This window comes from Petaurus breviceps, unplaced genomic scaffold, assembly GCF_028583685.1.
Source record: "Petaurus breviceps papuanus isolate PSGF00001 unplaced genomic scaffold, PetGlider_PUasm1.0 84, whole genome shotgun sequence".
In the NCBI taxonomy this organism is placed as follows: Eukaryota; Metazoa; Chordata; class Mammalia; order Diprotodontia; family Petauridae; genus Petaurus; species Petaurus breviceps.
Genome location: NW_027186645.1, coordinates 3,499,796 through 3,522,135, shown reverse-complemented (window position 1 = coordinate 3,522,135; position 22,340 = coordinate 3,499,796). Strand labels below are relative to the sequence as shown.

The 22,340-nt window shown below is 36.2% G+C and overlaps 1 protein-coding gene across 9 annotated transcripts in view; it reads left to right on the top strand.

Moving 5' to 3' along the window:
- NRCAM (neuronal cell adhesion molecule) overlaps positions 1-22,340 on the top strand; it is a 319,224-nt gene that overhangs the window by 181,803 nt on the left and 115,081 nt on the right. Inside the window, exon 4 of one of the 9 annotated variants that reach the window (XM_069107011.1) lies at positions 20,159-20,187. The exons of the other annotated variants lie outside the window; for them this stretch is intronic. The gene's annotated coding sequence lies outside the window, so the exon portion shown is untranslated. The remainder of the gene's footprint in view (positions 1-20,158; positions 20,188-22,340) is intronic. 9 annotated transcript variants of the gene reach the window in all.

Below are 22,340 nucleotides of genomic sequence, written 5' to 3'. Positions count from 1 at the left end.
ATAACTATTTACCACCTAAGACAAATCACTTGTCATCTCAGTCTATAATTCTATGAAGTAATATATGAGTGTTATTTGAATAGGACAGAAATGAACAATTATTTGAGCTAAATGTCCAGGAAGACTCAAATAATTAAAAGAGAAGGGAGGGAGAGATAGATGCTTCCAGGCAGAATAACTATACCAATTTGGAGAAGAAGGTTCGTATAGGGAAATAAGAGGTGACTTCTGAATGGTAAGGAGACATTAAGACATTGAGCTCTAGGCTAAAAACTTTGGATACTATGCCTTTGGCAATGGGGATTCACTGAAGGTTTTTGAACTGGGGGTGATATTTACAAAGTGGGAGGTTACTAAACTGGTAATGTTTTAAATTGGACTAGGTCTAGGAAGACGGGTCAGGAGACTATTGCCATGGTCAAGCTTCTGGTAATGATGACCTAGACTACAGAAGTGGTAGTAGGAATGGAAAAAGAAAGGGGTATGCAACACTTATGTGAATGAAGTGAAACTAAAACAGCTCTCAAATGGAATGTATTTAAAATGTCTCAGTTGTACTTTGCCTTTTTATTCAAATTAACTGAGAGTTTTTCTTTTCACACTTCCATGATGCATAAGATCTCATTGGAGATATCAGTGACTCTAGAAGAAACATGTGAATTGTGATAATAAATCATTCCAGTTTGTTTTCAGTATCCTCAAACTATTTGGAAAAGGGGGATTTTTCTTGAAGATGCACTATTGCTAGTAAGAAGAGAAATGATGTGATCAATCATAATTGAGTACATAGCTTTAAAAACTAAGTGGTCAAGAACTGACATTAAGTGGAGTTGGGGTGGCAGAGAGAGAAGGAGGGGACAGCACTTACATAATTCACACTAAAATTCTTTTCACAGCAAATAATGGATATAAGGGGGAAATGTTGAGGACAACCATGAAGAGAAACCATACATAGCACTCAAAATGATCAACAGAAACATTTTTGAAGTGATACTTTGGACAATATGTGATTGGTTCTAGGCAGACAAATGCTAGTCAACCTTATAGGAAAAGAGTTGCAGTATTTTCTACCACCTGGAGTAGAAATCTTTTAAAAACACCTAATAGATTGTAACATCTCCAGTAAGCATTTCTTATTTAAAACTTCTTTCATATTTCTGAATCAAGGCAATTAAACCATAGGGAACATGCTGAGATTAATCACAACTTTCAGAATTAGTGTTGTAAAGTGACACAGCAGGCACAGAGATAAAGTTACTTATAGACATGTTATGATCTCTAGGAGACCTTACTTACAAGATATATTGAATTGAGGAACTCCTCCACATAAGACTTTGCTTTTTAAATCCATATCTATAATCCATCCATGTATGATTCAATGAAGAAGCTACTTCTACCAGTGCAGACCAGCAGCAACATTTTTGCTATTTTTAGAGAGTTTCCTGAGAGCAATGAGAGATTAAGTGATTTACTTGCCCGAGGTCACACAGTCCATATGTATGAGAAGTATAATATATTACATTATATAATATGTGGAAGAAGTCCTCTAATCTGTTGCATAGATCATCAAATTTCAGAGAAGGAAGGGACCTCACTGGTCCTCTAATCTAACCCCTTCATTTTACAAGTAAGGAAATAAAGTATAAAGAGAATAAGTGATTTCCCAAAGTTACACAGCTAGTAAATGGTGGAACCAGGATTAGAACCCAGGTTTTCTGATTCCAAATTCAATGTCCTTTCCATTGCAGATCCTCTACAGGGGATTTCTGAGATAGCATGGATAAAAGTCAACAGAAAATGAAAAAATGCACTGATCGAGGAAGAGCCAGCCAGTCGTGAGGGGATTACAGATCCACTGACATATATAAGGGTGAAATCACCCAAGCCTACCACTTTTTTTTCACTTAAATAGGATAAGCTGAAAAATTCATAAATCTAAGTTAGTGATATCTTCCACTAGGCAGCTAAGTAGCACAGCTGATAAAGCACCAGACTTGGGGTCAAAAAGACCAAAGTTCAAACATAGACAGATATTTACTACCTATGTGACCCTGGGCAAGTTACTTAACCTCTGTTTGCCTCGGTTTCCCCAGTTGTAAAATGGGCATATCAATCACTGGGTTGCTATAAGGAGCAAATGAGTTAATACTTGTAAAAAGTGCTTAGCACAGTGTCTCAAATCGCATATAGTAGGCATTATATAAATGCTTACTCCCTCCCACTTATTCTAGAATCATTTTCCTTCTGGAACTTACATTAGTTAGTTCTTGATTAATCCCAGTGACTCATAGGTGCCCAGTAACCAATCCTTTTTAATATTCCCTTTCATGGAATTTATATTAGTAAAGCAATGATAGTGGGCTATGATTCATCAAGGGCATGAATCTTTGCATTATTTTTTAGTTTTGAACTTCAAAGAGAGGCCAAACTTGACCAGCATGGCTACTTTTACCACCAATGCAGATTCCAAATTTCCCATGCCTTAGTTTTGTGAATAGGTATGTTAAAAAAAAAGTCATCACCTGGTAGCCAAACTTCTGATGGTGAAACTCCCCAAACGTACTGAGCTGGTTCGCAGACATCTAACGGACTGATACTTAAATCTATTACTTGGTAGGATCTGCCAGAACATGCATTCCACTGAACTCCCAAGACATGATGAAGATTCATGAGTGAAACAGTGGGTTCATTTTCCACAAATGTTGTCTGTATGTGAACTCTATCATTTTACTAATGGTTTCTGTCTTGCATTGTTCCAAAGCTGACATCTAAGAGACTGACCTCAATAATGAAATTAACTCTTATCATCTATTATTTATTTTCCCTCTGGTAAGAGAAATGGAAAGTGCTTATTAGAAGTGGAATTAGAAAACAATATACATATTAATTTTAAATTATTCAAATTGCATCCAATTCTTTGCAAATGATGATTACAGGGTTTGTTACCATTTAAAATTCTTGCTGGTTGCTTCATCTTTTCTTGAAATGCCACATATGTGATTCCTATAATTTTTTTTTTATAATTGTGATGGTAGGATTAGCTTTTCTTCGTTGAGTCCTAGAGAATCTCCTGAGTATATTTCTAGGGATTTAGCTCTGACTCGCTTACACTTCCCAGTAGTTTTCCCTCTTTTTTATGCAAATGACTAGTCAAAACAATTCATTTTTTATTACCTATTGTGACTCAAGGGAATACATTTCTTTAGAAACTAAACATTACATTGAAAAGAAATTTAAATACTGGATGAAATAAAAGAGCATTCTTAAAATGAAACTTCACATACCTCACTAGCAAGTTTTTATTTCCTTGGTGATTGGTATTGGTGATTGAATAAAATTATTTTCCTAGTAGAGCTATAGTACTGGCAAACCATTGTTTCTCTATTGTACTACCACAGAGTCAGCATTATAATTTCGATCTTACAAGAAGCAAGACAAAATGGGAAAGGATCATCAGCAATGGAAATAAAGCATTTTATATGTTTTTCTTGTCTCTCACATTGTTTATGCTTCCATCTCTTTCTGATACAAGAACATTCAAATTCCATGGCCTCCTCCATTGGACATAGTTCTTTCTGGTCTCATTTTCTAATAGTGCTGCAAAGATGTGGTAAATAGTTTATTTCCTCTGATGCAGGAGTTCTTGAGCTGGGTGACGCAAATGTAAGAAAATTATTTTGATAAATAATTTCACTATAATTGATCTCCTTTGTAGTTCTACGCATTCTATTTTATGCATTTAAAAACATTCTGTCAGAATATGTATAGAATATCTGTTCCGCGGAGGTTTACTCTGACTTTTGGCTCTATTTGTAAGGGTAGGATATATGTGAAAAAAAATTATCTTTCTTCTAAATGGATGTTTATGATAAAGGTAGCATCTGGGATATTCCATGGTAGCATTCCATGAAAGATAAATTGATTTAATTTTAAATTATATATTTTAATGTCTTCCCCATTGAGATAGCCTCTTTCAATATTTAATAAGGTCAAATTAACACAGTAAGACAGTACATATAATCAGAATACCTTCTTAAGAGTATCTTTTTTCTATGGATTTTTTTTTCTCTTAACCAGATCTACATAATGACCAACAGATGTTTTAGAAAGGAATAAACTGGTACATGGGGCAGTAGTTTCTGAACAGTGAGGCTTGTTGTTCCCAGTGAAACATTTTATAAAAGCCCATATGCCCTAATACAAGAAGGAGGTTATTGGCCAAAATGATTAATTAGCCACTCCTCAGGGGACCACAGGCTTTGTTTTTGCCTTATGATTGGTTGTCAATTTGATGTATGTAATTGACAAATAAGGTCATATACTCAAAGCAAAAGCCTTTAGCTGGTTAGATCGGGCTCCTTGTCTATCTATGCCAAGATTGAAAATAAAGTAATAGAGATAAAAGCTTTGAAGTAGAGTCAAAGATAACCCTGGATTCCTGGCCCTACATACTTGTTTTATATTAATGTACATCATGTAGTTAAGGCGTGTAGTGAATGTATTAGGTGAAACAACATAATATTGTTCTTGACATTTGCCCAAAGTAGACATGGCATAAAAGGTCTTTCTTTGGTAGACTGGCTTCTGTGATTGTTTTGTGTATGTTTTTGGTGTAGTTTGATTTTGTTGTCAGTTGTTTGGGGGCATTTTATTTATTTGTGTGTTTCTGGAAGAAACTGTAATATCATTGTCAGTACAGACCTGGAACATGTTCTCTTGAGACATGATGACTGTTTAGTTTATATGATTTAATAAACATAATCTTAATTAAAAAGGAAAGTGACTAGTACTTAGTGCTGGGATGGGGTTAGTGGAAGGGGAAAGAATAGTCCAAAATACTCTGGTCCTCAAATCTTTTTCTGTGTCTCCCAGCACTCCAACTCAATATCTTCAAGTGCTTGGTGCCTAAAAAGTAATGGTCTCTATACAAGTTCATTTTCTGGATATGGATGAGACTGGACCATGATTTCATTAGCATAATTTCCAAATGGAGACATTCACTCTTCCATGCAGGTTAACACCTTCTCTGCAATGTAGATAAAATCTTAGAAAGTTGCCTAAAGCTCTGAGAGGTTAGGTGAGCTCATTTTATGATGAAAAAAGGTTCTTACAACTTACTTTAGTTTTGTTTATATAATAAAAACTATGGAAATGGCAAAGTAAAATGATTGAATCAACTCATTGCTTTGATGCTCAGTGGAAAGCTGGTTTGACTGATATTTTCCCTCATTAAATTTACCAGATTTTTGACATCATATAAATATAATCTTTGAAAATTTGGGGTCATGCTTTGCCAGAGTCTGTACAATAATGGATGCTGGACAGGTAATTCTATCAACTAACTAAGGCATGTTATTGGCTTATTTTGGTGTGGTTTTTTCGGTGTGATATTTTTTCCCTGAAATTTCCCAGATAAGTAGATACCCTCAATTTGCCACTTTACACAGCCTTAGAATACAGATTTTGTGTTCTGAGACAGTTCTAGCCCAAATGATGAAAGAAATCGTCTGTTTTGGCCACCTTTCCCTATATACTGTCAGTCTCCTCTCTTCCTCTCTAGGTCTCTCATCCACCTAGGCATTTTGTGGAAGATACTTATTTCCCTGTTAACTAATCCCTGTTGAGGTACTGGTCATTGCTTTAGTAATTCACCTTCCATTCTAATAATTGATTCTTTAAGGTAAAAACCTTAAGGGGTACAAAGGAATCTGGTATTAGGAATTCACTGATTGGATCCAGTATTTTTGTCCAGGGGAATGTTGCCTGTTGCCCATCAAGTCATACCACTTATATTCCTGACTGTGAAGCCACCCCTACCCAGATTATAACTTTAGTGATATAACTTTAATATGACAACTAACATAAGTATGTTTATTATTAAAATATACTCATTAGTAATGGAGATTCATACCTTGAGCTTCTCAAGGGATACTAAAATGGAGGATAACTGCCATGAATTCTAAATGAAATAGACTCCTAGAGTCTTAAAACTAAAAGGAACCTTAGGGATCTCCTGGTTAAAACTCCCAATCTTACAAATAAGGCAACTGAGGTCCAGAGAGGTGAATTATTTATTCAAGGTCCCAAAACTCATTAATAGCTGATATGAGATTGGAACCAGTTCCCCTGAGTCACAGTTCTGCGCTCTTTCCATGATTTCTATGACTCTATGATTCCACAAGAATTTAATTGTAAAATACTTAATTTTAGATATGGTAGCTTCTTTTTTATTCTGAAGCTCTAGAAAAGGGTAAATTCAATCAAATTACTGATGGGTGACCCCAAATAATTCATCTTAGTTATGAGTAACATCCTAAGTTCCCTAGATTTAAAGTTTAAAATTCTAAAATAATATTTATTTGTTAAGTTTGCTGCCAAATTCCACTAGCAGGAATAAAGGGTACTTTGGCCCTAGATTGCCTTTGAACCCCACCTCCACTTTTTACAATCGAAAGAAATGCTTTCATCTCCCTTGTGAATGAACAAATGTAGCATTTGTATTTGGTAGAACTTCTATTTGCAAAGAACAGAAAGTGTTCTCAAAGTCTTTGTGAAGTATGTCACTAAGAGCCCTTTAACTCGCATCCTTGTGAAGTGAGTATCCTCATTACAAACACATGCTTTGTTTAGTCAAAAGCTAATCATAAGTTTACAAAGGCTGATTGGGCATTTGGTCTGTGACTAATTTCTGGCACCAACACAGAAGAGACTGTGAGGAACTAGATCAGCCACACATATTTTAAGTAGAAATGTTGTGCCCACAAATATTATATATTTGACCAGCTCTCACTTTTGGATTGAAAGAATGCATTGCTTGAGAGGTGACCACGCTAATTCCAAGAAACACCAAGGTTTCTGCCAAAGCCACATCTGTTTCTACAGTGGCAAAAGGAAGCATAGAAAATTATTTGTGGGGAAAAATGTAATATATTCTCTGTAGATGTTCAGTAACCCATCCCATTTACCACTATACAACCGCAATGAAATAGACCTGTTAGAATTCTGGCATCTTCACTATTTCTCCCTAATGGGTTTTGTGGATAATAACATTTGTTCATAGGGATGTGTCTTTGTTTTGAGGGTTTTTTTGTGGGGGGGGATGTTGCTTTTTAGAGGGGAGAAGGTAGGGCAATTGGGGTTAAGTGATTTGTTTTTGTTTTCGAAGCTGTGTCTCTTGATCTTGCCCAGGTTTTTAGTACAATGGCTACTCATGGGCTGGATCCTAATATTAATTAGCATGGAAGTTTTAACCTATTTCATTTACCAGCCCAGGCCAATATGCCCATCCTTGTATATCCTGGGAGTGCTTTGCTCCTGAGGGGAATGGAAGATAGGTCACCATGTTGGTGTCAAATGTAGTGCAGACATGTGTCTTTAGCCTGACTGTGTTCAGAACTGCTTAACTCAAGTGATCCACTACCCTCAAACTCCTCATGGAGCAAGTACTAAAGATTTGGGCCACCATGCCCAACTAGATAGTAAAATTTGAAACAAAAGTGTTTTTTATTTAAAAAGAAAACTTTTTTATCCAGCATCAGAACTGACCTCAGTCTAGACAGAGTAAGAAAGTGCTTACTTACATGCTGTGATTCTGAGGTTACTGAGAAAGGCTGTTATCCCCCAAAGTACTTCCTCCATTTGTCATCTAGTAACTGAAATGCTGCCACTAGAATTTTCTTTAGTACAAAGTTCTTCAAAATGTAAACTCTTGGGCAAAGAGATTTTTATTTTTGTCTTTGTCTCTTACACATAGTAGGTATTTAATAGATAATTGTTGAACTGGATTTTGATCCCTAACAGATTGAGCCACTCAGTTATTTATACTTTTTTTTGAACAAGTCTGAGATATTTTTTTCCTGGGCAACTAGTCACAGTTTATAGAACCCTAGGCCTGGAGTCAGGAAGATAAGTTTGAATCAACCTCAAATACTCAACTAGCTGTGTAACCCCAAGCAAGTCACTTAAACCTCTGTCTGCCTCGTTTTCCTTAACTGTAAAAGGGGAGAAATAATAGCACATATCTTCCAGTGTTGTTGTGAAGATCAAATAAGATATCTGTAAAGTATTTAGCACATAGTGGGAGTTCAATAAATGCTTGTTTGCCTTCTTCCTTATGAACAGGATTCACTAAAGGAATAGGAGGGTCCATAAGTTTAATAGGAAAGAATGGTGAATTTTACATCAGAGATGTTGGTTTTGAGGCACCAATAGGTAGATTTATCTAGAAGACAGTAGCTTATCAGGATTGGAAACTCAGGAAAGAAATCAGAGATAGAAATACACATTTGGGAATCATTTGCATAGAGTTGGTAGCTGAAACTATGGGATTGCCAAGAGGAACTAGACAGAATTCAAGAAGGGCACTTGTTTACCTACATTTAAAGTCAGAAGAAACAGACCCTACAAAGCAGACAAAGAAAGGGCAAGGCTAGTATATTATAGAGCCTGAAAGTCAAGTATAAAGAGGGTTTCAGGAACAAAGGGGGTAAAGAACAACATCAAATGTATCAGAGATTAGATGCTTTCTAATGCCAAAAGTAAAACCTTTCGGGAATAAGACTTTGAATGATTATTAAAGCTTAAACTCAGACACTTTTGGGACAAGCTGTATTTAAAGATGCTGCTGACCCACTGTTGGAACATTGGAGGATTTTCAGTCAGCAATAGTAATGGTTTTCCCCTAATCTAGATGGCCCCAACTTTTTTTTTTTGTAATGGTGAGCTGCTTTTCATTTTCCCTAAGCCTTAAGATGACAGGGTGAGCGGCAGCAACTAGTAGGCAGAGCAACCAGATAAGGCATTGAGAGCCTGTCTCCTGGTTGGGAAGCCCTGCTCAGGTTTATCCAGAATCTCTAGCCCTTTCCCCCTTTTTGGTCAGCAAAATCAGTAAAAGCAAGATATAAAATGGCCACTTGGAGTTCATGCTGAAGTCAATGGTAGAGCAAGATGCAATTGTGTGAATTGGTTGGAGCACATGGCTTGCAGATATTGAATATCATTCCTATCTCTGACACATGAGCTATGTGACCAGAGACAAATTGTTTAACCCTCTCTATCTCAGTTACCCCATCTGCAAAATGGGGATAATGATACCTGTAATTTCCACCTAATACTGCTACTGTGTGGATCAAACAACAGGTAAAAAAATAAAGCACTTTGCAAACCTTCAACTAGTGTGTGAATGCCAGAAATTATTTATCATTATTGTAATTATTACTATGTGAAACTCCTGAACTCAAAGGCGGCTCTCAGCTCCAATTTCTGTACTTTATTTCCTCTGGTCTGATTAAATTCTAGAAAACACGACAATGGGGATGGCTTTCCCAGGAGGGGTCAAATATGTGCAAACCTAGCATTGCCAGAAGAGAATAGGTATACTCCTAACTAGCAGGGTAGGCACTTTCCCATAGTACTTGTGGACTACACCACAAAATTTCATCTTTGAACAGTTCCATCTTAGACTATAAGTTTTGAGGGCGAGCAATGACCAAGTGTTACTTTTCTTCCTTCCTTCCTTCCTTCCTTCCTTCCTTCCTTCCTTCCTTCCTTCTTTCCTTTCTTCCTTTCTTTGTTTTTTGAAGGGGAAAAGGCAGAGCAATTGGGATTAAGCAACTTGCCCAAGGTCACACAGCTAGTAAGTGTTAAGTGTCTGAGGCCAAATTTGAACTCAGGTCCTCCTGACTCCAGGGCCGGTGCTCTATTCACTACACCACCTAGCCGCCCCTGTTATTTTTCTTAGGATGTCCCCGAAATCTTAGTGCAGTCAGAAGCTTTCATAATTTCTTCAAAATAGAAATGCTACAAACTTACAAAAATAATCCTCAAAAAGGTTATCTCTATTTCTTTCACACTCTTTTTTTTTCACACTAGTTTTGTGAATTTTTAATGTGAACACAATGTCTTTCTGCAGTGAGTATGTCACTCTTTCTGGGTGACTCTTTCTCAGACCTGCTCAGTCATCTGATCTGTCTCCATTAGACTTTTTCTTTTGAGGTGACATCAAAACTGTCAGGAAAAGTTTTTCCAAAGTTGAGAGATCAACCAGAATGATATAAGAGGGTGGTTATGTTGGACTTTAATTTAAAAAAAAAACCAATATTTTAAAATTTTAAGTAATTTAAGTTCAAACATTCTCTTTTGTAAGTTTGTAGCCTTCGTACTTCTGAAGTTACTGAAGCTTAAAACTGCACTAAGACTTTTGGGATATCTCATATTTGTCATAAAACTGCTACAACTTAATGACTTGTTATTTATTGGCAGTTGTGTTTGAATTTACTGCTTATTAGAATATTTACCCATGTTATATGCTTTCAGTAAAATCAGCTTGCAGTCAATTTGGCTACACCTTGGGTCCGCATCCTCACTGCTGTGTTAACCAGATGCTAATCAATGCAGAGAAAATACAGTGTAATACAATTTTATAAAGGACCCCTGCAGATCCTTGATAAATTTTTTAAAGTATCTACATCGCATAGGATGTATGAAGAAGTCTAAGCTTCTTCTTAGTGCATACAAAGGCATTATTTAGTTAAGAGAAGGGGCAGAGAGGTGTCCAAGAGTTTAGTAAAGCTTTAAGCAACTTTCCTTCCATGTGTCTGGTCTGGCAGCTGGGCCTGCTTAACAGTCCAGGAGGGAAGGATACCTAGCCTCGGGTTATACCAATGAACTTATTAAGGAGATTTACAAAGTAAGTCTGGTTAATCAAAAGGGAGGAGAGTGAAAAGAGGCTTTCTTACTCAATCTTTGGTAGCATGCTGGACAATTAGAAATGTCATTTTCACTCTGCCATTGTAGCCCTCAGTTGGGGTCAGTCATATGAACTAAAATACAGCTGGTGGTTTAAAGCAATAAGGCTGTTAATTAGCCAACAGGGAATGGAAACTCTAGGAAGAGGTTTTTTATATTCTCCAGTCCATCCCAGCCTGGTGCATGTTCTATTACATCGACCCTGGTCTTCTGAACAGTCATACACTAGATTTCTATAGCTAGGTCCAAGACTGTGACCAAATATATTCTTAACTTTTTTTTTTAACAGAATACTCATCTTACCTAATAATGATCTAAGATTCCATCTTTTTTTTAAGGAAGAATATTAGTTTCAGATAAGAACAAAAATTTTTTGGGTGCTGTTTAAGGGGAAGGAAATTGATACTTGTATCTTCACAAAAAGTGTTTTTTTCATGAATTTCAGTATATACACATGAAGTATCCATTCTGTGCAAAGCACAATGCTAGGGATGCAAAGATAAAAAATGTCACATTCCTTCTCCCCTAAGGACTTTATTATTAAATAGGACAGATACATATAATATGTGCACAAATAAATGTGATATGAGATAGAATGATAAAAAGCATCATAGTATAGTGGAAAGAGAACTTGCCTTGGGCTAGGAAGACATGAATTGGAATTTCACCTACTGACTCTATGACCCTGGACAAGTCATTTATCTGCTAGGCATTCTAGGTAGCTAAGAGTCTAGACTTCAGAACAGGTACTAACATGGATTAGTACCTGGAAGTTCTATGTACTAGTGAAATCCCAGATCTAGTCCCTATCTTGTACCTCCATCCCAATGATGTAGAATCTGGTAAAGTGAAAGAAAGATCCAGACACAGTGCTCTAAGAAAATTTGAGGAGGGAGAGAAAACTTCCAAGTAAGGTGATCAAGGGTCATATGTTTATAAATTTAGAGCCAGAAGGGGTCTTAGAGACTGAGTTCTAACTTCCTCATTTTACAGATAAGGAAACCGAGTCACAGAGAGATTAAGTGACATGCACAAGGACACATGACCAGTAAGTTTATGAAGCAAGATTTGAACACAAGTACTTGTGACTTCCTGTCCAGTGCTCTATACATTCTGCTACCTAAACTGCCTAAAGATGGCATGACATTTGAGCTGGACCTTTGTAGAAGACTAACAGATAGAGATGAGCAGCAAGTACACTTGTACTGTGAGAGCTGACCTACTTGCATGCATGGACACCAGAGAATGCTCAGTTTGGCTGGAATGGGGCTGTATGATGTGGTGCACATGAAATAGGACTGGAAATGTGAGCTGGAGCCAGAACAGGGTAGTCTTTACAGTCAGGATAAGGAGTTCTTCTTTTATCATCTGGGCAATAGGGAGTCACTCTAGGCTTTTGAGCATGGGAATGACATGACCACACTTGTCCAGTAGGAAGATTATTTGGGCAGCTACATAAAGTGTGGATAGAAGCGAGGAGAGACTAGAGTCAGGTAAACCAGTTGGATAGCCTTGAAAGTTGTCCAGGTGAGAACCAGAGGCAAGAAAACCAGTTAGGATACTATGACAGTAGTCCAAGTGAGAGATAGCAGTGGGAAGAGATAGAGGGAGACAGACTAAAAAGAGATGGTGGAGCTAGAATGGATAGGTCATGGATGCTTATTGAAAGTGAGGGAGGAGAGAGGGGACAGGCAAGAATGACTCCAAGGTGTTAAACTTGAGTGACTAGGAAGGTGGTGATTCCATGAACAGAAGTAGTGAAGTTGGGAATAGAGTCAGGTTTAGAGAGCAAGTTGATGAACTTGGGCCATATTGACTTGGAGTTCCTGGTGGCACATCCAAGTGGATGTTTCTAACAGGCAGATACAGATAAGGATAGGGGACAGGTTGGGGTGTTTGTAGACATACATTTGAAAGTCTTTTGCTGAGGACCGGTCGTTAACACTAATAAAGTAGATGAACTCACTAAATGGAGGAATATACAGAAATTTTACTTTTGGTTTGATGATTGTACTATGGGCAGAATGCTGAATTAGTGCTCAAAATTGGAAACCTGAGGTGGTTAGGTGGCACAATGTATAGAGCACCAGCCCTGGAGTCAGGAGGACCTGAGTTCAAATGCAGCCTCAGACACTTAACACTTACTATCCCTGTGACCTTGGGCAAGTCACTTAACCCCAATTACCCTGCCTTACCCCCTCCAGGAAAAAAAAATTGGAAACCTAGTTTCAAAATTTTCAATGGCTTTTTCAATAAAATGGTGTATAGCTGCATGATTTTCTTAAGCAATGGCTAATGATAGTTTAAAGAAAAAACAAGTTCTTTGAATATCCAAGATTTCTTTATGGTGGCTAGACCCTCCATCAACATAAACCTCTACTCTTCCATGACTTAATAAATTATATTTTAGCAGGCACTGTGACCAAAACAGCCATGATCTCGTGACTAACATGAACATAAGCCTTTCTGAGTCGGCTATTTAAGTCCTCAGAGAAAAGTCTGTCCCTGGGCCTGTGCTTATAACAATCAATAAGCATTTATTATATATCTGCTATGTACCAGGTACAAAGGATAGACAATAATAATAATAGTTTATAGTGCTTTAAGTGCTTTACATATATCACCTGATTTTATCATCACAAAATCCCTATGGGTAGGTGCTATTATAATCCCCATTTTATAGATGAGAAAATTTATGTTAAAATTTATGAAAACAGTCCATATCAAGAGATGGACTGAATAGGGGGCAGATTACAAGTCCTATCTGGACATATCAAATTTGAGAAACCTATGGGGCATCCTATTCAAAATGTCTAATAAATGGTCCATGATGTGGGACTTGTTCAGGAGAGACAGAAGGACTTAGAAGTCATTAGCATAGAGATGATTACGGAGAATATGGATGCTGATGAGGTTATCAAGTGAGAGAATGTAGAAAAATAAAGATAAGATGACTATGGATAGAGTTTTGTGAAATGCCTACAGTTTTATGATGACCCAGGAAAAGAGACCAGGAAAAAGTCATTTGACAGGTAGAAGGAAAACTAGAAGTCAGTGTCATGAAAACTCAAAGAGGAGAGAGTACTTAGGAGAAGAGAGTGGTCAAGGGTGTCAGAGGCTACAGAGAGGTCAAGAAGGATAAGGACTGAGAAGGGGCCATTAGATTTGGCAACTGAGAGACCACTGATAGTCTTGGAGAGAGAAGTTTCAGTTGAGTGATCAGGTCAGAAACTAGAATGCAGAGAAGAGGAAGTAAAGACAGCAAATGGAGATCCTAAATGGGAAGGAAGTAGATACAGCAAATTTATTTTTTTTTTCCAATTAGTTTCAGAAAGGGAGGAAAGAAATATGATCGCTTGTAGGGATGATAATGTAAGGAGCACACTTTAAGGTTCAGGATAGGCATGTTTGTGATCAACAGGGAAGGAATAAGTATATTAAACCAGTATTTGAAGCCTTTTCATCTTGGAATGACTGGCCAAAGCTTACATTTCTCTGGCGTAGTCCTCAAGAATCTAAAATTACCTTTGTGTCACAGTGAGGCATTGGAGAAGGACTTTCAATTATACTAACAAAAAAAAATATTAAGGATCAACTATGTCCCAGGTGAAATGCTGGGTACTGTGGAAGGAAAGACAAAACCCAAGACAATCTTTTTTTCAGGGAGCTAACATTCTACTAGGGGATATAACATTTACACAGATAAATAAATTGAAGATGTATAAAATTAATATAAAGGTAATTCCAAGAGACAAGGGAGACTCACAACTAGAGAAATTGCTGAAAGTTTCTCTTCTAACTCTAGCAATCAATATCTCTATTTGGAGAGGTTCCCAGGGTACAGAAGGCATAAGGAAACTCTTGTCCCCCACCTGTAGTATCATCCTCACCCAAAGGCCAAAAATTGCCTGTACCTCACATACTCTACCCCTTCTCCCCCAAAGGGGGAAAGCACTTATAAAATATAACATTTTAAAGAACTACTTAATGCATGTGGCAGAAAATACTAGTCATTTAGAACATAAAGAAATGATGTTTAATCTCTTCAGTTTAATAATATTATCAAATTGAAACTTCTGTGTAAGAGTGATGTTTTAATTCTTCCTTATCTATGACCCCAGGTTTATCCATTGGAGAAAGCTAGTTTGTTTGAACTTAGTTTTCAAAGGTGGTCAATAGAAAGAATTTTTTCATGTTTCTTGGGACGAAATGCAATAATTTTATACAGTAATGTGGGAAAGAATTTTAGATTAGAAATAGAAACTTTGAGTTCAAATTCTGACCCTACCTGTATTAGACATTTTATCTTTGCTTAAAATGCCTTTCTTAATCTTTGCACTTTCCTCAGCTACAAAATGAGGGGGTTGGATGAAATGATATGTACAGTTCTTCCTAGCTCTAAATCTATCATTTATCATTCTGCATATGCCACACAGTATTTCTAAACTGAAGATGTAGTCATTTACCACTTCTTTCCATTCATTTCACATAGTAATTAAGGAATACAACAAAATGTTGATAATACTTTCCTTTGTTTTATGTTTCAATGGATATTATAAGTTATAAAAAAGAATCAACCTTATTAATAATTAATATTTTTTTTTAATTTACGCAAGAGAAGACATGAGTTGTCTATATTTAGTAATCAATCTGGTCGCTAATATTCAATAAAAACTACATAATAAAAATGCTATCACCCATTGTGATAATGTATTTTTAATTACTCAGAAGGGAGATTAAACCAAATAGCATATATCTAAAACAAACATGAGATAATAAATCATTTCCATGACATGTTTAATTCAAGATACTTGGCTAGAGTGCTGGGCCTGGAGTCAGGAAGACCTGAGTTCAAATCCAACCCCAGACACTTACTAGATATGTGACCCTGGGTAAGTCACTTAATCCAGTTTGTCTCCGTTTCCTTATCTGTAAAATGAGCTGGAGAAGGAAATTGCATACCACTCCAGTATCTTTACCAGGAAAACCCCAAATGGAGTCACAAAGAGTCAGACATGACTAAACAACAACAGAGAATAGAAGAACGTTCCTAATGAACATGTTGACTTTCGTTTGATGTTGTTTTTTTGAGATGTACTTTCTGAAACTGCCAAGCACTAAATGGGTCTGGCTGGACCCTGGCTTAGAAAGTTTAGGTATTAGATCATTTGTAATCAGGCTAATCCTGAACTTTTGTTCATGCTCACTTAGAGATTGTCCCCTGAAACTGCACAGATGTGAGAACTGTAATTCCAGCCTTGTAATGTCATCTATCTGGCAACCCTGTCTGCAATAGTTAACTGTCTTTTTTTATATATTTGACATGGTCTAGTAATGTTGCAGAGCTTTGCTGCTTCTGTTGATGACTATCAGCAGTTTCTAAAGCCTTTTCAAAAGGACTAGAAGAATGGATAATGATAGTGCACAGTGCTGGAATGAGAAAAGAAAGAGTGAATGGATATTCAAATGTTGATGCAGTTTTGTTCCCCCAAATGATTACAATTCATTTGGTTTGATTGGCTTTTTCAGGCTTAGGTTTTAATTCTTTATTGTCTAACTTCTGCAAAATGCCATTCAAGAAACACATGTCAGTATGAAATCCATCAGAAATGTTTAGACAGATGAAACTACAAAGAGGAGAAATATATACTTCTGTTAATACGGGTGTCCATTTATCTGTCCTACATCAATACTTCCTTAATCCAACTGTTTAAGTATGTGAACCTTGAGGAAAGTGGTTTTTAGAGAATGACTGTATTTTAGAATGGCACATTCCTGCCATGTGCTAAATACTGTAGGGCAGAAGGGGAAAGCACATGTTTTACAACACTCCCAAGTACCACTGGAGCCAGATTAAAATGTAATTGGCAAATATTGAACAAAATAAATAAAAATACAATAGACTGTAGATATTTTGAATATGTGATTTTCTATGGCAATGTGCAAGCCCTCACAGATCCTTAGATACAGTTCAGTGATCCTGATTTATATCTGAATTTGATATGACTGCAGTAGAGGATGCCAAAGAAAACTGTGACATAGACAAACAAAACACAAATATATCAAATATTTTTATGTTAAATTATACAATCCATGTCACTCTTGAAAAAAATACTGAAAAGTTTTGCTGCTTTATGTACCCTTAAGATAGAAATTTTGTGTTACTATTGACATGAAGGAAAAAAACAATATTATTTTTCTCATCTTTACTGTATTAATGATTAATATTGTCATGCAAGATATCAAACAGGTAGTACGCTCTACATACCTAGTCTACCTTTGAACTTTGGTAGCTGTATGACAAGGCAAGTTATATGACTGCTCGGAGTCTCATTTTCCTCATCTGTAAAAATGGAAGTAATTAAATTTGTAGTACTTAACTAATAAAGTGGTTATGCTTCAAATGAGAAGACAGATATGAAGCACTAGACAGGAGATCCCAAAAGTCTCAGGGATTTTATTTAAGCCTTAATCACTTAAAATTGCATTAAGACTTTTGGGGTACCCAGTGTAAATGTCAGTGATTACTATGTCATACTTGCTCTTTGATGAGAGTAATTTATAAATACTTCCATCTTCTAATTTACTAAATCTGCATTCATTAACAGAAGCGTGATGTTTTCCTACTTCCATACTACAGTAGAGGTCCTTGTTCATATCATTAGTGAGGAAATTTCTTCTTATCTTTCCCAGGTCCTGAGGGATCCTCAAAACCACCATTTTCTCACTGCAACTAGTATTATCCATTGTAAACTCTATGCTCCTGTTGGTGAATAATGTCTTGGCAGGGCGTGGAATCCCTGCTGGGACTCAGAAGGCAGATTGAATTTTTAATCACTAAGTTTCTAGTTCAAATGTGAGTGTTAAGTGCAAAGTGTTTTAAATTCAGTTGTGTTTGTCTTGATTTAATTTTTTATTGGAAACTCAAACTTCCTTACATTCAAAATCCCAAAGATCTAACTGCTGCCTTGATTGAAACAAACAGAATATATTGCATTACTTTCAGAGTCTCTGCTAGTATTATTTCTGAATTCTAGCTGGAATTACACTGTGGATATTACTATAGATAGGGTCCTTGTTTCACCTGAGAATGGCAGTCTGACTTCCCTGCTACTGAGACTGAGAAGGGAAAAAAGCCACTCTCTATTAGTGAATCCTTATAGCCTAAGCTATAACCTTTGAAGCCTTTGAAACAATTAGAGGAAGAAGTGACTGAGATCTCCTCCCTCCCAGAAAGTAAGCCACTGTTTTCTAAAGTTCAGAATTAAGCAAGAAGTAGCTCTCATAATCCAGCCATTTCTCAGATCAAAGTGCAGTATGAGCTCTTTTCTCTCTTCTTCTAGTCTAGAAGAATCTAACGAAGAACTACAGGCTTCTGCCATTAAAACGATCAGCATAATGTTCACTATTGAAAAGAGATTCACATTTTCCATTTTAAAGCAAATCATTAATAGCTAGGAGATGTGTGAGCACAATGACCAACTGAATCTATGTGAAATTGTTTTTAATTTATCCTTTTGAGTCTCATAATTGTCCATTTAAATTTTTCATATTAATTTATCTAGATAAATTCTCATATTAATTTATCTAGATAAATATCAAAATTTCCTACCATATTACTATATTATATTGTTGAAAAATTCAGTTGAATTTCCCAAGTGCTATTAAGTAGACATTGTTTTGATCTTATTTAAATAAAATGTACTTATTAGTAAGTATGAGTAGAAAAGCCATTTTTCTATTCATCTTTATTTTTTCAACTTTCCATACTTTCTCAACTTTTCTTGAGATTTGAAATCCAAATCCATGAAAACATTATTATGTGAATTATAGCTATAAAATAATGTCATTCACTTTTTAGACACAGAGATCCATACATATATATCCAAACAAGAATGTCCTTCAAAGTAATAGTCCCTTTGAGAGGCTAATCATTTACTTTAATGTTGAGGATGGTGGGTACCGTCAAGAGGGATTTGCAAGTTAGGAGGAAGGGCAGATGTGGGTAGAAAGATAATGAGTTTAGTTTGAAAAGGTGTCAAGCAGGCAGTTGGAAATATGAGGTTGGAATTTAAGGGAGAGGTCAGGGCTGAATAAATGGATTATAAAATTTATAGCTGGAAAGGACCTTAATGATCATCTAGTTTATAGAGGAAGAGGCAGAAACCCATGAAAGATTACATGACTTGCCAAAAGTCATCCTGTCAGTATATATCAAGTAGGAAGAACTGGAATCTGAAACTATGTTAGTATTTAGTTGATTCAGTCGTGTCTGACTGTCTGTGACCCCATTTGGAGTTTTCTTAGCAAAGATACTGGAATTATTTGCCATTATTTTCTCCAGCTCATTTTACAGATGAGGAAACTGAGGCAAACATGATGAAGTGACTTGCTCAGGGTCACACAGCTAGTAAGTGTCTGAGGCCAGATTTTCACTCATGAAGATGAATCTTCCTGACTCTAGGCCTGACACTCTACAAATTGAGTTGATTAGCTGTCCTAGGACATGAAACCAAGGTTCTCTCACTTCATATCCAAAGTTTTTTCCATACCTTAATATTTTGGAAATCAGCTCCATAGTAGTAGTGGAAGCCATGGCAGTGTATGAAGTTAAGAGAAAAGGGAGAGCTGAAGATCTGTTTTTAGTCCTTTTCACAATTGCTCTGTCTGCATATAATTCATATGTACTTGTTAAATTTCAATAAAATATAGCAGTACTCAACCAAAGTTATCTAAAACTTTCATTGTTCCCTATTATTGTGCCATTGCTGCATAAATTGATAAGTATTGTTTAGCAACTACTTATATTTTTCTTTGTTTCATGAAAGAATATATATATATATATAAAAGGATGATAAACAATACCATAAATTTAGCTAGGAATTAAATAACAAACAGGGAACAATGGAAGTTTTATCTAACTTTGATTATATGGTATTATTAAAGCATTTTAAAATGTTAGTCTACAATACATTTTGCTGTTAAAAAAATTCCAATTTTTCTTTCTTATCACTTAAGTGATAAAATAAAGTCACTGAAAAAATATTCCATTCAATTCTTTTTTTTTATAAAGTAGAACTTTTGGTAGTCACATCAATGCCTAACTTACTGTCTTTTCAGCAGATTTGGTCAGATCACTCTTTTACTCAGAGCCTTTTGTAGCTCCATATTTTCTACCAAGTAAAATATAAATTTTTACGATGGTATTTGAAACCTTCTGATAATTTTGTGACATCCTACCTTTCCATGCTTTGTCTTCTACCAATCCCCTCCATATCCTTTAAGATTATTTTTTTTAATATTTATTAAGTGTGTACTATCTGCCAGGCACTGTGCTAAGCCCTTTATAAATATTCTCTCATTTGATCCTTGCAACTGGGAGGTGAATGCTATTATTATCCCCATTTTATAGGTGAAGAAATGAAGGAAAAGAGGGATTCAGTGACTTGTTCACAGTCACACAGTGAGTAAGAGTCTGAGGTCAGATTTGAACTCAGATCTTCCTGGCTCCTGGTCACTTCTCTATTCACTCTATTCTGGTTCCTCTAGGCCTGTGCTTATACTGTTGCCTATACCTATGCCCCTTTTTTGTATTCCCTTCCCTGGCTTTCACCTCTTAAATTTCTACCCAATCTGTAAAACCTGCTCCAAATGCTGCTTCCTCCAGGAAGCTTTCCTTGATTTCCCCCATCTTCAAGGGCATTCAAAGGTCACATACCACTTTGCACTTCCTGTGTACCTACAGTGTATTATTTTGCATTACATAGTGTGTCTATGTACATTGTATTTCCCCACTAGATTGCACACATGAAGAGGGCAAGTATCATATTTTGTTTAAATCAGGGGTGGGGAAACTTTGACCTCGAAGTCACATAGACCCTTTAGGTCCTCAAGTGTTGCCCTTTGAACTTTGACAGAACTTTGTTCTGTGAAGTTTGGATTCAGTCTAAGGGTCACACTAAAAGACCTGGAGGGTCCCCCATGTGGCCTCAAGGCTATAGGCTCCTCACCCCTGGAAATCTTATGGCTATCCCCAGAACCTAGGACAGTGTTCTATACATAGTAAGTGATTAATAAATATTTGTTGAATTTTAAAAGGGAGTACTATTGATTAGAACTGTGAAAAAACAGTAATCAAAAAAATTAGACGATCCCTTAAATTAAGAGAAGGGAAACTCAAAGCAAGCTATTTTCAGAATCAGAGTAGTTTATGATACAGAAATGAGTAAAATGGAACTCTTAAAGTATTTATTTTCACAGAAACGTCTGTATTCATCTATAGAGGGACAGTCTATCTAGGAATGGGGGAGGAAAGTTAAATATCTTTCACTGAGGCCAGTTAGACCTCCTAAATACTGAATTAATTTTGAAGGTTTCAATAATCTTTTTTTAATCATTGACTGTGACTCCTTTGAAATATGTGTGTGGTTATGAAGCAATGAACAAACACAGCAGTAGATAGAAGTGTGTTTTCGATTGTAATTGTAGACCTCCTTCCTCCACCTTTTTTCCCCTTCTTCACAACTCCCCCCACACACTCTTCATGAATGAATAATCCTCAAAGGATGACCTACCAAATTCCAGATTGCCAGGAAAGAAATGCCAGTCCCTTTCATGGATTTGATACTTTGGCCAGTTGCCAATAAACCAACAAAAACTTTGGTATATAAAAGCTAAGTATGTAGGTTGGAGGAAAATCACTTGGTTTTATAACTGAAATTCTCAGAGAAATCTTTATTGCAATTAGTTAAATTCATGTTTTCACCAGAGGTCATCCTTCGTCTTTAAACTAAGGCTAAATAGCAAAGCATTGCAGAAACAGATGGTTATATCACCACTTTCCCCAGAGATTGTGTTTCTTCAGTAACAGAAAAGATTTTTTTTTTGGATAAGATTTATTTCCTAAGGAAAACAAAAGAAAAAAGAAAGGAAACTAACCAATGTACAGTATATTTATTTACCCTTTCCATAGAAACTGGCAAGTCATCTCCTGCATAGGTGAAGTAATGTAAGTTATTATTTCTGAGACTACCATACACTTAAAAGAAATAATGAATGATAATTAGATTCTTTATTTTTATTTCCTCTTGTTTTAACCCTCTTAAGGGTTACCAAAGCTTAACTAGAAAAAGAGAAGTCATAAATGTGTTGTTTAAACAGCAGCAAGGTATAGTGGATAGAGCGCTGACCCCTTAGAGACAGGAAAACCTTGCTTGGTTCAAATTCTGCCTCTGACACATACATTGTAACCCTTGGCAGGTTAAGTAACTTCTAACTTTTCAGTGCCCCAGGCAACTCTCTAAGACTACAAGTTATAACTGAGTTGCTTGTATGGCATAGATGGAAGGAATTTCCTGTCTCATGAGAGCTCTACACTGAAGAAATTAAAGGTCTGCCCCCACCCCAAAAATTTCAATATTGCCATGGCTGTGTCTAAATACTGCTTTGTGGAAGGTTGAAAACCTTCAGCTAATTGACTGCATGTTATATTTAAGATGTGTTTCTTTTTATTGCATAATATTTTATTCTCTAACATAACAGTCACTTCTTTACAACAGATATGATTAGTGTGAAATTATTCCTGCTGATAATTT